Here is an 18672-nt window from a genome sequence, read left to right as displayed (position 1 = left end):
TATCTCCTCTTCCCACAATCGTATACAAAATTTCTCTCGCGTATCACCCCTGCTCTGGAACCCTCTACCACAACACATCAGACTTTCGCCTACCATCGAAACCTTCAAAAAGAGCCTGAAGACCCACCTCTTCCGACAAGCCTACAACCTGCAGTAACCACCGATCGACCAAACCGCTGCATGACCAGCTCTATCCTCACCTACTGTATTCTCACCCATCCCTTGATTGTGAGCCCTCGCAGGCAGGGTCCTCTCTCCTAAATAATAATAATATACAGCTCATCTGCTGCAGAATAGTATAATATACAGCTCACCTGCTGCAGAATAGTATAATATACAGCTCACATGCTGCAGCATATTTTAATGTACAGCTCATCTGCTACAGAATAATATAATATACAGCTCATCCACTGCAGAATATTATAATATACAGCTCATCTGCTACAGAATATTATAATATACAACTCACATGCTGCAGAATATTATAATATACAGCTCACTTGCTGCAGAATATTACAAAATACAGCTCACATGCTGCAGCATATTATAATGTACAGCTCATCTGCTACAGAATATTATAATATACAGCACACATGCTGCAGAATATTACAATATACAGCTCACATGCTGCAGAATATTATAATATTCAGCTCACCTGCTGCAGAATATTACAATATACAGCTCACATGCTGCAGCATATTATAATGTACAGCTCATCTGCTACAGAATATTATAATATACAGCTCACATGCTGCAGAATATTACAATATACAGCTCACATGCTGCAGAATATTATAATATTCAGCTCACCTGTTGCAGAATATTACAATATACAGCTCACATGCTGCAGCATATTATAATGTACAGCTCATCTGCTACAGAATATTATAATATACAGCTCATCCACTGCAGTTTTTATAATATACAGCTCACCCGCTGCAGAATATTATAGTATGCACTTCATCATAGTACATTGATTTAACTCAGAACTTCATTATAGAAAACCGATGTAAAATTGGGGCTATTTACATCAGCCAATATACATTTTGTTTACTCTTTAAAAAGAGGTTTTGCAGCAGCTGCAGTTTGTGTACAGCCTGGTGCCCCAAGTTTGGCAAAATCTCACATTATGAACCTCAGATACTTGGAATATGATTTATTTTTTTAAATGATTAATTAGTTTCACCTGATATATAAATTCGACCTCTAAGTTTTGGAGCCCCATAAAGCAAACTGAGCCTGGATTAGATGTTGATCAATGACATCACAACGGGATCCTCTTTAGGAGCCTCAGCGCTGAGGTCAGGCCTCTCATTCCTGCCTCATCTCTACACAGAGAGGAACAAGACTCAGACCAGGAGGAGAAGCCATCATGAGATGTCACAGGCGGTCCCGATCAGCACAAGCAGCCGCTGGTCATGACCTTATCAGCCTCCATGTTGTTTAGCACATTTCTTCTAACCGGACTGAGGACTTTTGGTAAAAGTGGAGACAAATGATTAGGAATTGTACCTTCCTGGACAGGACATCAACCATAGTGAAAGGTCAGTGGGCAAAGACCACATGAATTTGCGCTTTCTTAAAGGGGAACTGTACTTTTAAGTAACTTGTTAGAATTATCTGCTTTATGTGTATGAGATACAACACTATTTCCGATCAGTATATAACTTGTGTCCGCACTGGTTCTCCAGTTTTCCCCTCTGAAAGCTCTTTCTGTAATTTGCAATTGACTGTAAGCTTGTAGGAGGAGACTCACCAATATAATGTCTCCAATACACTAAACACACAGAAAAGAAGATGTCCTTCTCTCTTTCCAGCTTTTGGCAGCACACAGACATGTTAATATATCTGACCAGCTGGCTGGGTGTTATAGAGCAGGAGGAGCTGATCAGATTTCTAGACATTTTCGTGGGAAACGTTTCAGTAAAATTAGCATTTTATTAATTGAAATCCCTGATGTTACATACATATATCCCAGTATGTGGTGCTAGTAGTGATTGACAGTCTTCCCTGTATGATGGTGCATGCAGAAACAGCTGTCAATCACTTGTAGGTCCGCCCCCTTGACATATATGAGTCTGCTCAGCTTTTATATATTATAATTTCCATAGATCACACTGCACGTGCAACATGACAGGTTGTCTTTAACGTGTAACTGTCATTTGAGGTGAGCAGGCAGCAGGATGTCTGTGCTGCCTCCTCCCTCCTCCCCGCTCCATAGACTCTCATGAGCAGCAACTGTTATCTCATTGGTTATTAACATGGAAATCTGTAGTCACTGAATAAAGATTACATCCTCATCTGCTGCAGATTATTACTGTATAGCTAATAATCACTTTTATTATATAAATCTATATATATAATTGTCTAAGGGTTTTTCTGTCTGTCCTGAAAATCCCGCGTCTCTGATTGGTCGAGGCCGCCTGGGCCTCGACCAATCAGCGACGGGCACAGTATCAACGTAGATGTCATAATGGTTGCCATGGCGATGATGATGTCATGCTGATTGGTCAAGGCAACCTTTGACGGGCACAGTCTGCCGCAAATTCTGGAATCATCATTGTCCATATACTACGGGGACATGCATATTCTAGAATACCCGATGCGTTAGAATCGGGCCACAATCTAGTATATATATTTTCTCTTATATAAGTGTTGCAACTACATATAAGTAGTAGAGCATAGGGATGTTTCATCAAACTCAATTTGACAGGTGGACCCGCCCCTATCAAAATGTATCAAAGTGTGTAACCCCTCCCCTCCCTGGCAGCCAGCTGTCCCTCCTTGTCTGGCTGTCAGCTTTTGATATAGTTTGATAGTATTGTTTTTATATTAGATTTTCATATTATATGTAGCCGGTGTGAGATTATTCTGTAAGATGTGTTTTATTACCAATGAGCACATATAGTGCAAAATTGTGTTTTATAACACACCGGGGCAATTATATAATTTTATATCCTAGGATTCTCATTTTTACACGTGGTTTATAACACCAGTCTCATTATATGGGCACATTATGTATGTGGCCATATTACAACACCCGCAAGTATGAAGCGGTGTGTTTTATACATTTATAAAAAACCAAAGACACGATACAACACCCGCAAGTATGAAGCGGTGTGTTTCATACATTTATAAAAAACCAAAGACACGATATTGTAAAAGTTTAAAAGATTTTATTGTAAAATAAATACAACTCAAAGACATTTCAATACTATAAAAATTCTTACAGAGTATAAAAGCAAAAACATTAAATAGTACAGTGATCATACATCAACACACTTCGTACAAAATAAATAAATAGTATCACAAGTACAATGAACATACATCATTACACTTCTTACAAAATAAATAATATAGTGTTACAAGCCATGTACAGCATTTATCCAATACATTCTTTACATCGTGAGCCACATGGTTTGTAGCATCGGTAGAGACCTTTTTTTAGGTAGCAGAGTTCCACGTGTGGTACCTAATGACGGGGAATGTAAAGATTGAATTGTACGTGGGGGTGGGGCTAGCTTCTGCGGCGTAGATACAGCGTGTGTCTCACTGCTGGAAATTTTTAATTCATCTAAAAGATTCCTAGTAGTGGGGTTACCAACAACTGTAGATGGTATATTTAGCTCGGCCATAGCCTGTATAAATGAATCCCAACCCGGCGGTAAATTTCTGCCGGTCAGAGCATGACTCTGCGTTGTACTACGTACCAAATCCAGTAAGTTAGACCCTGGTATTACGGATCCTTTGAAAATAAATTCAGCTTTATTATTCCAGGCTGTAACATTTTTATTCTGCAGTAACCTGTTTAGTAAAAATTCAGCATTCTTTTTATATCTTTGATAAAAATCAAGAGATCTCTGAAATTGTCAGCCATATAAACCAGAGTCGGTATTTGCCAATTGTTGCTGATCAGGATCAGGAGTGCTAACGAGATTTAAAGCCGTTACTTCTTTTGAGCTGTGCCGCGTATGTACCAAGTAGCGCTGTAGCACGGTGCTATACATTTTAATTTTCACATCATCGGGAATGTCGCGTCGTTGTAAAATGTCGCTAATTTCACCATCAAGGCGGCGAATAACACTGTCGCGTATGTTATCTGTAGTACCGGGTCTTAGTTTGTCTAGCGCCTGTTTGGGGACTAGATACATTTTCTGTGTATGCTCCATTATCTTCCTGCGAGCAGACTTGTTATTATAGGAATTGCAAAAGCTAAAAGAGGGCCGATAAACCCGCCGGCCTGCTTTAGTAGCCGCTTCTTTTTCTTTATGGGCTGAGATCTGTTGCTCAGGGTTCTTATAGCTTTACGCCACTTCTTTAATATGCCTTTTTTACGCTCTTTCAGCGGAATCCTGCCTTTTAAGATGTTTAAAGCAATCTCGCCTATGGCTGTAATTAAATCATTGCTTGCATTGCGCAAAATAGACTTTCGGACAGCGGGGGTTGCTTTCACCAGAGTTTTTAAGAGAGCCCAGTTACGCCGGAGTCTCTCAGACATCTTTACATCACAACGCACACAGCGTAGAATGTCTGATACCTGGGTAAAATTCACTTTTTAGAAGTGTTTTTCTTTTGAACATAGACAGCAGGCAACGATGGTGGAAACAATCCGGTCCTTAAGCGAAGATCCTCAGGGGTACATCTGACGAGGTAGAGTTAAAATTTGTAATTTATCTCAGGGGTTATTAAAAAGCACCATGTACTTTGTGTTTAAATTTATCGTGCGGCTTTTCTTACCCTGACAAAATATGTTTTGTACCAGGTAGAAAATGCTGAGATTTCTGTGGTGCACATACTTGGTAAAGGCTTTTTCTATCTCACAATTTTCACTAGCACTCTCCATGAGATCATCAACAATAGCCAAATTCACCTTCTCCGGCGGGAATAATTCGTCATCTTCGAATGTATTTGACAGACCCTCCACAAATCTGGCGTGGGGAAAAGAGAGAGAGAGATTTCATCATATAGTTTCTGCCAACACGAATAAAACCAAACAATATTATCAGGTTTCTGAGAAAAATTAGTTTCAATATTATACAGCAGTTGTTTTACAAAAGAGCTCTTTCCAGAATTAGACGGCCCTGCTAGAATGCATGAGAATGGGTGTTGCAGGCGTGTATCCATCACCACAATACTTGGCTAATACCCAAAAGGCAAGGTAGTGAAACCGTCAATTAGTCGCCGCTTTGTGTAAACGCACTTTTGTGTTTTGCGTAATGGCCTCGTTTCAATCTCCCAGTACTTTTTATTTCTCACAATGGACGGTTGCTGTATGACAATACGTTTCTGTGTATCTGTGTCAGAATTGCACGGGTAGTCCAGAACTAGATCTTTTAGACTGTTGAAATTAATAGATTGAGAGTTACCGACATTTAGTCTTATCCCCTTAACTTTTAAGACAATTTTACCAGTGTTGAGTTTGTATCAGTAAGTTTTGGGGCCCGCGGATACAAATTCTGTGATGTGTGTACCATCGGGTATTTCACTGGTCTGTTCCCCCAGGTAATCGCCTAAAGGCGGCTGCCACTCACCATCTCTCTGTACAAAAATAACTGAATCTGTGTCGTGATAAAGGCACCTCTCCTGCAGACGGTCCAGTAGCGAATAGAGCTCTAACCGAGCATACGCCGTTGTAAAACACGCTATAAAAATGTTTGTGTTTTTGTTGACGGTGTGGTGACCTTTTGCGTATTTCCAGTTAATGGTTGCGGTGTCATCATCAAGGAAATGTAACATCGAGATGTCATAGTAAGACAGGAACAAATACTTAAAAAGCTCATCTGGGTCCCTAACAATGCTGGTACATGATAGATTAGATCTCTGAGCAAACTTTCCCCATAAAGAATTTAAGAAAAGCTTGGAGATCTGTCTCTTAGCAGGATTGACAGCTATATTTTCAGGCCGTAATTGGACACCTTCTTTTTCAAGAAAGGAGTCAATGTACTGCCTTTTCTTGTCCTCATCAGTGCACCAGCTAGGGTAACCAGAGGCTTCCTGCTTTTCCCTCAGATGTAATTTAATGTAGGGAGCAAACAGATCATCAGTGGTTTTAGGAAAATGCCATATTTCATAGATGTGCGCGATTCGATACCCTTTTTCTATCGCCATCTCGAGCTCTATAGTGCACCAGGTGCCTGACAGGGCACGTTCTTCATCACTATGAGGACAAATATCTGCCTGGAAATTTACAGCGCATGTGTAGCAAAGGGGAAACATTAATTTTTTGTTGAGTTTTACTGGTAGAACTGGAAAAAATAAATCTCCCGGCGGGTAGACCTTGACTTTAGCAATGCCAAAGTATTTTTTAATGAACCCAAAATTGTCATAGATGATGTCTGGATGACCTACAGCGTATGTTTTAGTTTTGTTTACAAAGGGGTACAGACTGGTGAAATCGTAGTAATGTAAAGTCTCCCCTTCTACCAGCTGGTGATAGAGCTTAATGGCGTTAGTTCGACCACCATAAAGCGCATCACGGGGATCTAAAGGAACGGGAAATTCCATCTGGTGGAGAAATGATTGAAGGTTAGAATCATTTTCAACCATTTCATTCCACTCATGCTCCCACATCACTCTTATTGTGTACCCGCAGGCCTGTAAGTAGCGCTTTTTAGCTAAAAAGGTATAATATAATTGACCGTAGGACGTGTTTGTGACCTTATTCATGTCATTTTCATTATAGCACACGGGACACCCGTGGTAAAAACACCCTTGAAATTCAAATGCTATGTGTTGACCGCTAACATAGGCATAACCATCTAGAAAATATTTTCCGACTTGTTTTTCACCGCCTCTCAATGCGTGACGGATGTCGATGTTCTCGGATTGTGCTACATACATGAGCCATTGTATAGCTGGTGACGAGTAGCGCTTTTTTGCCTTGTGATAATTATCACCAGGCAAAATGCAGATGGTCTTTTTTGGAAGAAATTTAAACCTGTACATTGCCATACACACTGAGGCCAGGGTGATGAGCTGAAAAGGATCAACACATCTGCTCACTACAATCGTTTGCTTTTGACGCTTACAGTATTTTTTGACATTTTTCTGTGTCATATGCTGAATACGCTCTCTATAGATCTCGCAGGTGTGTCTCAGGATTTCAACATCTTGTTTGCAATAAGATTTTAGCTCAGCCTTGAAGTCAAAAGTTGTATTTACCTGTGTCGCATACCACTCCAGGAACTCTGACTTCTCACCAGGTGACATGTACTAAACCCCATAATATTTTACATCAGGTATGGGGCCTACATAGTTTTGGTTTTCTCTGGTATTAAAAAAGTGTGGAAAGTGTCCTTTGCCCCCTGAAAAGCCCATGGCCTGTGGTAATTTACTGAGTTTCATGGGGATAAAATTTAGAGAGTCTATGAACCTTATAGACAGATCGGGTAGCGTCACACACAAGAGGCGGCCACCTTGGGTTATCAACTTTACCTGGAGTTTTTCAGAAATCAGTTCCTTAACAATAAAGAATGAGTCGTATCTACCACCATTGTGGGCAATAAATGTATGATCTGAAAATTTACCGCTTGTAAAGAACTGTACAAAGTCATGTGTACAGGTATCACCCTCAAACTCCCAGGAGGGGTGGCCATACAGCGTTGTAGCATAAATGTAATTCGGGATGTGCGTGCCTGTCTCCTGCATACATTCAAAATCATAAAAGATATAACAATCCGACTCATCCTGTGCTACATACCGCCGCATGTAACAAAGATGAGCATCAAATTTATTTATACGGCCACGACATACAGGACAGCGCAAGCCATTATTACATTTATGCTCAGTCTCGCTATTTCTGAAAACAAAACGGTTGCATTTATCACAAAATGTTTTAAGCCTGCAGAATGCTAAGTCGGCTACACCCAATTGTGTGTGATAATCTAAGCACTCGCTCGATCGGCAATAAACCCTGCAATCAGGGCACCTGGGCTGTTGGGCGGCACTGCTTTCTACACAATCCTCTCTCTGACAGGCTTTACAAAAATACTGACAGGAATGATTGCTCTTGTGATGAAACACAGAATTGAAGCGCTCACAAAAGTAATCAGCGCCGATAAAACCCTTCATATTTTTGATACCGTAGTAGTGATGATCATGGAACAATATGAATACGGTTTTACCATTAGCTGTATTGCCGCTCTGAAAGTAACGCCAGTCACCCTGGCTATAGTACAGTACTTTAATGGTGACCCCCAAATATTTTTCAAATGCAGGAATGTCGCTAAAGCTCACTAACTGACCATCAGGGATGCCCAGTGCTGTGTGTATGTTTTTAGAGGGGCTCAGTAAATCGCCATCAGCGAGATCCGTGTCGTCCATCAGGGCGCACACACTAGCAACCAAACACAGATTTGTCGTGTAATTGTTAAAATCATACAGCCACTGCCTCTTTTGCTTAATGATCCGACTGCTCGCTATAGATTTCAAGCGCCTTTTTACACCACCGCGGCGGTTTTTAATGATGGTGACGACTAGCTTTAGCGAATTGGTTGCTATGCATTCAGCGTTACTTTAAAGTGTGCGGGCAACAGCATTTAAAAAAGATTCAGAATTAACCCCTTCATGACCCAGCCTATTTTGGCCTTAATGACTTTGCCATTTTTTGCAATTCTGACCAGTGTCCCTTTATGAGGTAATAACTCAGGAACGCTTCAACGGATCCTTGCGGTTCTGAGATTGTTTTTTCGTGACATATTGGGCTTCATGGTAGTGGTAAATTTAGGTCGATAATTTCTGAGTTTATTTGTGAAAAAAACGGAAATTTGGTGAAAAATTTGAAAATTTTGCAATTTTCACATTTTGAATTTTTATTCTGTTAAACCAGAGAGTTATGTGACACAAAATAGTTAATAAATAACATTTCCCACATGTCTACTTTACATCAGCACAATTTTGGAAACAAATTTTTTTTTTGCTAGGAAGTTATAAGGGTTAAAATTTGACCAGTGATTTCTCATTTTTACAACAAAATGTACAAAACCATTTTTTTTAGGGACCACCTCACATTTGAAGTCAGTTTGAGGGTTCTATATGGCTGAAAATACCCAAAAGTGACACCATTCTAAAAACTGCACCCCTCAAGGTGCTCAAAACCACATTCAAGAAGTTTATTAACCCTTCAGGTGTTTCACAGCAGCAGAAGCAACATGGAGGGGAAAAATTAACATTTAACTTTGTAGTCACAAAAATGATCTTTTCGCAACAATTTTTTTATTTTCCCAAGGGTAAAAGGAGAAACTGGACCACGAATGTTGTTGTCCAATTTGTCCTGACTACGCTGATACCTCATATGTGGGGGTAATCCCCTGTTTGGGCGCACGGCAGGGCTCTGAAGGGAAGGAGCGCCATTTGACTTTTTGAATGAAAAATTGGCTCCAATCTTTAGCGGACACCATGTCGCGTTTGGAGAGCCCCCGTGTGCCTAAACATTGGAGCTCCCCCACAAGTGACCCCATTTTGGAAACTAGACCCCCCAAGGAACTTTTCTAGAAGCATAGTGAGCACTTTAAACCCCCAGGTGCTTCACAAATTAATCCGTAAAAAAGAAAAAGTACTTTTTTTTCACACAAAATTTCTTTTAGCCTCAATTTTTTCATTTTCACATGGGCAACAGGATAAAATGGATCCTAAAATTTGTTGGGCAATTTCTCCTGAGTACGCCAATACCTCATATGTGGGGGTAAACCACTGTTTGGGTGCACGGCAAGGCTCGGAAGGGAAGGCGCGCCATTTGACTTTTTTAATGGAAAATTAGCTCCAATCGTTAGTGGACACCATGTCGCGTTTGGAGAGCCCCTGTGTGCCTAAACATTGGAGCTCCCCTACAAGTGACCCCATTTTGGAAACTAGACCGCCCAAGGAACTAATCTAGATGCATAGTGAGCACTTAAAACCCCCAGGTGCTTCACAGAAGTTTATAACGCAGAGCCATGAAAATAAAAAATTATTTTTCTTTCCTCAAAAATGATTTTTAGCCCGGAGTTTTTTATTTTCCCAAGGATAATAGGAGAAATTGGACCCCAAATGTTGTTGTCCAGTTTGTCCTGAGTACGATGATACCCCATATGTGGGGGTAAACTACTGTTTGGGCACACGGCAGGGCTCGGAAGGGAAGGCACGCCATTTGGCTTTTTGAATGGAAAATTAGCTTCAATCATTAGCGGACACCATGTCGCGTTTGGAGAGCCCCTGTGTGCCTAAACATTGGAGCTCCCGTACAAGTGACCCCATTTTGAAAACAAGACCTCCCAAGGAACTAATCTAGATGTGTGGTGAGCACTTTGAACCCCCAAGTGCTTCACAGACGTTTATAACGCAGAGCCGTGAAAATAATAAATGTGTTTTCTTTCCTCAAAAATATTTTTTTAGCCCAGAATTTTTTAATTTTCCCAAGGGTAACAGGAAAAATTTGACCCCAAAAGTTGTTGTCCAGTTTCTCCTGAGTACGCTGATACCCCATATGTGGGGGTAAACCACTGTTTGGGCACATGCCGGGGCTCGGAAGGGAAGTAGTGACGATTTGGAATGCAGACTTTGATGGAATGGTCTGCGGGAATCATGTTACGTTTGCAGAGCCCCTGATGTGCCTAAACAGTAGAAACCCCCCACAAGTGACCCCATTTTGGAAACTAGACCCCCCAAGGAACTTATCTAGATGTGTGGTGAGCACGTTCAACCCCCAAGTGCTTCACAGAAGTTTACAACGCAGAGCTGTGAAAATTAAAAATCCTTTTTCTGTCCTCAAAAAAGATGTTTTAGCAAGCAATTTTTTTTTCACAAGGGTAGCAGGAGAAATTGGACCCCAATATTTGTTGCCCAGTTTGTTGTGAGTATGCTGGTACCCCATATGTGGGGGTAAACCACTGTTTGGGCGCACGTCAGGGCTTGGAAGGGAAGTAGTGACATTTGAAATGCAGACTTTGATGGAATGGTCTGCGGGCGTCACGTTGCATTTGCAGAGCCCCTGATGTGCCTAAACAGTAGAAACACCCCACAAGTGACCCCATTTTGGAAACTAGACCCCAAAAGGATCTTATCTAGATGTGTGGTGAGCACTTTCAACCCCCAAGTGCTTCACATAAGTTTATAACGTAGAGCCGTGAAAATAAAAAAATAATTGTTCTTTCCTCAAAAATTATGTTTTAGCAAGTAATTTTTTATTTTTGCAAGGGTAACAGGAGAAATTGGACCCCAATAGTTGTTGCCCAGTTTGTCCTGAGTACGCTGTTATCCCATATGTGGGGTAAACCACTGTTTGGGCGCACATCGGGGCTTGGAAGGGAGGGCGCACCATTTGACTTTTTGAACGCAAGATTGGCTGGAATCAATGGTGGCGCCATGTTGCGTTTGGAGACCCCTGATGTGCCTAAACAGTGGAAACCCCTCAATTCTAACTTCAACACTAACCCCAACACACCCCTTAAGGTACCGTCACACTAAATGATATCGCTAGCGATCCGTGACGTTGCAGCGTCCTCGCTAGCGATATCGTTTAGTGTGACAGGCAGCAGCGATCAGGATCCTGCTGTGATGTCGCTGGTCGCTGAATAAAGTCCAGAACTTTATTTGGTCGTCCGATCGCCGTGTATCGTTGTGTTTGACACCAAAAGCAACGATACCAGCGATGTTTTACACTGGTAACCAGGGTAAACATCGGGTTACTAAGCGCAGGGCCGCGCTTAGTAACCCGATGTTTACCCTGGTTACCAGCGTAAAAGTAAAAAAAACAAACAGTACATACTCACCTGCGCGTCCCCCAGCGTCTGCTTCCTGCTCTGACTGAGATCCGGCCCTAAAGTGAAAGTGAAAGCACAGCGGTGACGTCACCGCTGTGCTGTTAGGGCCGGAGCTCAGTCAGTGTCAGGAAGCAGATGCTGGGGGACCCGCAGGTGAGCATGTACTGTTTGTTTTTTTTACTTTTACGCTGGTAACCAGGGTAAACATCGGGTTACTAAGCGCGGCCCTGCGCTTAGCAACCCGATGTTTACCCTGGTTACCCGGGGACCTCGGCATCGTTGGTCGCTGGAGAGCGGTCTGTGTGACAGCTCTCCAGCGATCAAACAGCGACGCTGCAGCGATCGGCATCGTTGTCGCTATCGCTGCAGCGTCGCTTAATGTGACGGTACCTTAACCCTATCCTTAACCCTAACCACAGGCCTAATCTTAACCCTATTTCCAACCCTAGCCCTAATTCCAACCCTAAGGGTACCGTCTCACATAACGATTTACCAACGATCACGACCAGCGATACGACCTGGCCGTGATCGTTGGAAAGTCGTTGTGTGGTCGCTGGGGAGCTGTCACACAGACCGCTCTCCAGCGACCAACGATGCCAAGGTCCCGGGTAACCAGGGTAAACATCGGGTCACTAAGCGCAGGGCCGCGCTTAGTAACCCGATGTTTACCGTGGTTACCAGCGTAAAAGTAAAAAAAAAAAAAACGTACATACTCACATTTCGGTGTCCTTCAGGTCCCTTGCCGTCTGCTTCCTGCTCTGACTGAGTGCCGCCGTACAGTGAGAGCAGAGCGCAGCGGTGACGTCACTGCTGTGCTGTGCTCTCACTTTCCGGCCGGCAGACAGTCAGAGCGGGAAGCAGACGGCAAGGGACCTGAAGGACACCGAAATGTGAGTATGTACGTTTTTTTTTTTTTACTTTTACGCTGGTAACCACGGTAAACATCGGGTTACTAAGCGCGGCCCTGCGCTTAGTAACCCGATGTTTACCCTGGTTACAAGCGAACGCATCGCTGGATCGCTGTCACAACGATCCAGCGATGACAGCGGGAGATCCAGCGACGAAAGAAAGTTCCAAACGATCTGCTACGACGTACGATTCTCAGCAGGGTCCCTGATCGCTGCTGCGTGTCAGACACAGCGATATCGTATGGATATCGCTGGAACGTCACAGATCGTACCGTCGTAGCGATCAAAGTGCCACTGTGAGACGGTACCCTAACTCTAATTCCAACCCTAACCCTAAGGCTATGTGCCCACTTTGCGGATTTGTGTGAGATTTTTCCGCACCATTTTTGAAAAATCCGCAGGTAAAAGGCACTGCGTTTTACCTACGGATTTACAGCGGATTTCCAGTGTTTTTTTGTGCGGATTTCACCTGCGGATTCCTATTGAGGAACCGGTGTAAAACGCTGCGGAATCCGCACAAAATTGACATGCTGCGGAAAATACAACACAGCGTTTCCGCACGATATTTTCCGCACCATGGGCACAGCGGATTTGGTTTTCCATAGGTGTACATGGTACTGTAAACCTGATGGAAAACTGCTACGAATTCGCAGCGGCCAATCCGCTGCGGATCCGCGGCCAATCCGCTGCGGATCCGCGGCCAATCCGCTGCGGATCCGCGGCAATCCGCTGCGGATTCGCAGCCAAATCCGCACTGTGTGCACATGCCCTAACCCTACCCCTAACCCTACCCCTAATTCTAACCCTAGTTCTAACCCTAACCTTAGTAGAAAAAAAAATAAAAAATATTTTATTTATTTTTATTATTCTCCCTATGGGGGTGATAAAGGGGGGTCATTTACTATTTTTTTTATTTTGATCACTGTGATAAGCTATATCACAGTGATCAAAATACATCTGAAACGAATCTGCCAGCCGGCAGATTCGACGGGCGCAGTGCGCATGCGCCCGCCATTTTGGAAGATGGCGGCGCCCTTGCAGAAGCCGGATGGATACCGGGAGGCCCGGTAAGTATTAAGGGGGGGTGATCGGATCACGGGGGGGGACCGGAGCACAGGGAGGGGGGACCGGAGCACGGGGGGAGCGGACAGGAGGACGGAGGAGCGGACAGGACGACTTAGGGGGGCGGACCACGTAACGGAGCACTGGGGGGGCGATCGGTGGGGTGGGGGGGGGACAGATTAGGTTTTCCAGCCATGGCCGATGATATTGCAGCATCGGCCATGGCTGGATTGTAATATTTCACCGTTTTTTGGGGTGAAATATTACAAATCGCTCTGATTGGCAGTTTCACTTTCAACAGCCAATCAGAGCGATCGTAGCCACGAGGGGGTGAAGCCACCCCCCCTGGGCTGAAGCACCACTCCCCCTGTTCCTGGAGATCAGGTGAAATTGGAGTTAACCCTTTCACCCGATCTGCAGGAGCGCGATCCCTCCATGACGCATACGCTGCGTCACAGGTCGGATTTGCCCCGACTTTCATGACGCAGCGTATGCGTCAAAGGTCGGGAAGGGGTTAAAATCTTCCCTGGTCTGTTTTGTAGTGAAAATAGGGTCTAGAGTATCGCCACCTTCAAGTCTTAACTGTACAAAGTCACCGGGTTCAATGTCCCTGATGATTCTATCCAGTAATGACTGAATGCCGTCATGAACAATATTCACGCCCTCTACAAATGATTGTACACGCTCCAAATTTACAAATCTAACAACAACATATGAATGAGCGGGCACCATCCACCTTATAATATAACTAGGGGATCACCATATGCATACTCTACGTGAGAACGTGTATGCACAAGAATTGGGATCACCACAACAATATTGAAAAAGTATAAACAGTCTTTATTTTGGAACAGTACACACAAAGAATATTGTTAAAAACATTTAAAAGCCCATAACATAGTTATTGGGTATTGGGTCCACATCAAAATAACAGATAAATTCCCGAAATAAGTATAAATCACAGAACAGCCAAATACTTAATAAGATATAAATGCACATAAACAGATCACATATACCAGTCCATCCAAAGAGGTTGCATCTCCAATAGCCCTGTGTGCCAGTATGATTGGTATAGTTTTATTAGAGCCACTATATCCTAAACTCCTGCCTATCAGTACTTGCAGGGAAGGGGGGGAGGCAAACAAAAAATTGTGTTTGTCCTAAATAATGGAGATATACAGGCAAAGTGCCTTCTACCCACTCCAACCCCTCAGCAATGAGAGGGCTCTTACCTAACCTTCCAGGGTGAAAATACCCTAAGATGTCTGGTCTATCCGATCAGAAAGGCTGCGTGCATACAGTGACCCACGCGTATCGACGCTGCAAGCGTCTTCCTCAAGGTCAGTATTTGTCAAAAGTGGTACATTCCCAAGTTTAAATAGAAACAAGAAATGTTTGAACACATACCAGGTGTGTACAGCAATGGCGGTAGCGGTTCATCCTGTCGGCGTATCTAAGATCTCACCGCGCAGGCGTTAGGAATTTTCACCTGCTCCCGACTCAGACACAGTGCGCATGTATTGGGCGCCATTAGGATTATCCCCATAGAGCTGGTAAGTAACTACTTCCGCCCACAGATACGGTATCCTCTTAGGTTCAGTGAGGGCGGTCGCACACAGCGACAGTGTGATTTTCGCCCTGGAGACATACAATCAGGTTTCCTGTGCAAGCGCTCACCACACTTACCCTGGCCAGGGCACACACTTATCACGCATACACTCGCGCTTCAGATGGTCCTGCACATATACTATCAGACTACCAAAAGGGGTTCTCCCATGAATCCAACACTGCACCTTATAAGCCCCAAGATCACCGCAATGATAACATTCATTAATATGACTTATATGTCATACTAAACAAAGGGGCAACATATTGCTAGTGAGGTGTTGTAAACATACTTAGGAAACAGTGCTATAAGAAAGCACCCTATCCATCTGATGTATACCATACATTATTGTAAGTGCTGCAGATCAGGTAATAATAAAGACGCACATTGATAGAAACTCTCACACATAATGTTGACAGTCTGAATATGCCTATACTGTCCAGGAAATAAATTTCCTAAGGTTCCCAGTAGTTCTTTCGAATATTGTGTTCTTCTTTGGATGGTCCAATCTTGCCCAAATTCCTGTAGAGCTGCATATTATAGGTAGCGACCCGGGTTCTCCATATGGGCTACCTAGAATGTAAAAGGTAAAATAAAGGGCAAAATAAAACAAGATGGCACAATAAAGAACAGCCTAGAGGCAGTACATACTCCACCATTATCATGCGAGTGGTGCTATGCATGGTTATGTTCATAACAATCCCAAAAAGAACTTAGGAACAATTGCCTAAAGCTTTTTGTAGAAGCCCGTGTATAGCAGCTCCTCGTTCATGCCTCCCGGTGCCAAGCTTTTAAGTTCGTATATTAGGCGGGACTCCCTTCTCAATAGTTCATCTGTTATCCTACCCCCCCTAATGTTAGGTGTCACCCCTTCTAGGCCCATCACCCGAAGGGTCCTATGGCTACCATTATGGGATTCCAGAAAATGGGCTGCTACGGACGTGATCTGTTTCCCCTTTTCCTTGTCCGTTTTGGCTGTGGTAATATTCAAAATGTGTTGTTGTACCCTCCGGCGCAACTCCTGAGTAGTTTGCCCCACATAAATTTTCTGGCAACCACAGACAAGGGCATACACCAAATTTCGTGTGCGGCAGTTAAAATACGCTTTTGATTTCACCTGAAAGGGCAAAGATGGGACAAAAGTCCCCAAACCAGCCAGCATGAATGGACATACAGAACAGCTACCCCATGGAAAGGAGCCAATAATAGTTTTACCTGAGCCTGTTCTTGTAGTCGGCCGTCTGTAGTGACTCCTTGATAGACAGTCCTTCAAATTCATTGCTCTCCTGGCCACCACCCTTGGCTTACTCGAAATCATTGTCCTTAGTCTTGTATCACTCAATAAGATACCCCAGTTCGATTCCATAAAGTGATGGATATCCCTCCATTGGTTGTTGAATTTGGTCACAAGGCTTAATTGATTTTTATTGTTCCTTTGTTGTGTTCTCAGGACCTCCTCTCTCGATCTCTGTCGTGAGAATTCAAACGCCCTCGAGATCACCCTACGTGGGTATCCCCGTTCTTGGAAACGATTTGTGAGTAGTTTTGACTCCTCCTGAAAGTTTGTCATAGTGCTACAGTTTCTCCTGACCCGCAGGAACTGCCCCTTAGGGATACTATTTCGTAGATGGTGCGAATGAAAACTAGAGTAGTGAAGGATATTATTGGTAGCCGTTTTCTTGCGAAAGAGGGTAGTATTGATACGATTATCTTTGATCATAACCTTCAGGTCCAAAATGTCCACAGAGCTCCTGGAGTAGCATGATGTTAACCGGATATTATAGCAATTGGTATAGCAATTCCGCCGTACCTGTCCACAAGACAATAACATCGTCAATAAAACGGTACCACTTTAAGACATGTTCTTGAAAATATCAGTTCTTGATCACCCGGGTCTCCTCCCACCATCCCATAAAGAGGTTTGCGTATGGGGGCGCGCACCTGGCCCCCATAGCTGTTCCCGACACTTGCCTGTAATAGACCCTATCAAAAATAAAATAGTTTTTCTCCAAAATAATTCTGAGAAGGTCCAGAACAAACGAATCATGACCCCTATTACCAGTTGTATATTTGTCCAAAAAGTATCCCACCGCGGCAATAGCTAAGTCATGGTTGATGTTAGTGTATAGCGCCTCCACGTCAAATGTGGCCAGAATGGTGTCATCAGGTAGTCTCAGGGGGTCCAGCTGTTGGATCAAGAAGGATGAGTCCCGTATATAGGAGTCAAGTTTTAGGACCATGGGCTGCAGAAAAAAGTCCAAATAAATACATGATCTCTCATAGAGTCCCCCAATTCCCGACACTATGGGTCTGCCCGGTGGTTCCAACAACGACTTATGTATCTTTGGTAACATATAGAACGTTGGAACCACCAGGTGTTTCACTGTAAGGAAGTCCAGTTCCTTTTTATTAATAATGCCGTGAACAAAAGCCCCATCCAGGAGTCTATCCAAACTGGACTTAAATACCAGTGTCGGGTCCGAGGGTAGGGCAATAAAAGACAGGACCTCACTCCCAGGGGCCTGAGAGTTCAGATCTTCCCTGCCTGGGAGGTTGACTCTGATTTCAGGGGGGTCTGGGAAAAAGGCTTACATAGTTGTTCGTATATACTTATTGATTTACTCATCAATCATGATCACAAGGTATTAGCAAATTTGAAGGAAGAAATCAGAAATAAGGAGGCAAAACTTGAAATATTTGATAAAAAGGATAGAGTCAACCCCTTTAAAGAGCACCTTAAAGTGATTATTGATAAATTTGAAAAGGATGTAATTAGAGGCAAAAAGGACAAATTTCAGAGGGACAAAACGGACTATGCGGAAGGGAGGGCCTTTAGGTGGACACACCAGGGTAACAAAAGACTGGTTCATAGGAGACGACAGGCCCAGGCTGTGCATGTTGATGATGGAACCCAGGAATTAGCTTCGAGTGATTTTTTATCCACCGACACCAGCGACCGCGAAATCGGCACAGACGCGGGAGAAGGAAACAGGCTGGAGAGAAAAAAGAGGAATGGCAGACACAGGGAGTGGTCACCGAGCTTCAAGCGGGTCACCCGGTACAACAACCGCAAGCGATAGAGGATACAATATGTAGGCCGCACCATACAAACGATGCATGCGAGACTAAATAAACATAGACAGAACATAAAAATGGCTTCATGTTACACAGCCTATCAAAGCATTTTTTATTGATGCACCAAAAAAATTGGAAAGTGATGCAACTAACAATTATTGACCATATACCTGAGCATGTAACACACCGTTTGAGTAGTATAATAAAAAAAGAAAGCTTCTGGATTTTTAAGCTTGGTACACTGGCCCCTGAGGGTCTAAACCTCATGATTGAGAAAGTTACT

At 43.3% G+C, this 18672-nt stretch overlaps 1 long non-coding RNA gene across 1 annotated transcript; it reads left to right on the top strand.

Moving 5' to 3' along the window:
- Positions 1 to 1352: 1352 nt before the first annotated feature.
- Positions 1353 to 18451, top strand: LOC143768939 (uncharacterized). The gene is made up of 3 exons (XR_013214133.1): positions 1353 to 1544; positions 16765 to 16849; positions 18187 to 18451. It is a non-coding gene; the product is annotated as an uncharacterized LOC143768939 (long non-coding RNA).
- The last annotated feature ends 221 nt before the right edge of the window (positions 18452 to 18672 follow it).

Source organism: Ranitomeya variabilis, chromosome 4 (assembly GCF_051348905.1).
Source record: "Ranitomeya variabilis isolate aRanVar5 chromosome 4, aRanVar5.hap1, whole genome shotgun sequence".
Lineage (NCBI taxonomy): Eukaryota > Metazoa > Chordata > Amphibia > Anura > Dendrobatidae > Ranitomeya > Ranitomeya variabilis.
Note: the sequence above shows the minus strand (reverse complement) of the source record. Positions and strands in the feature narration are given on the sequence as shown.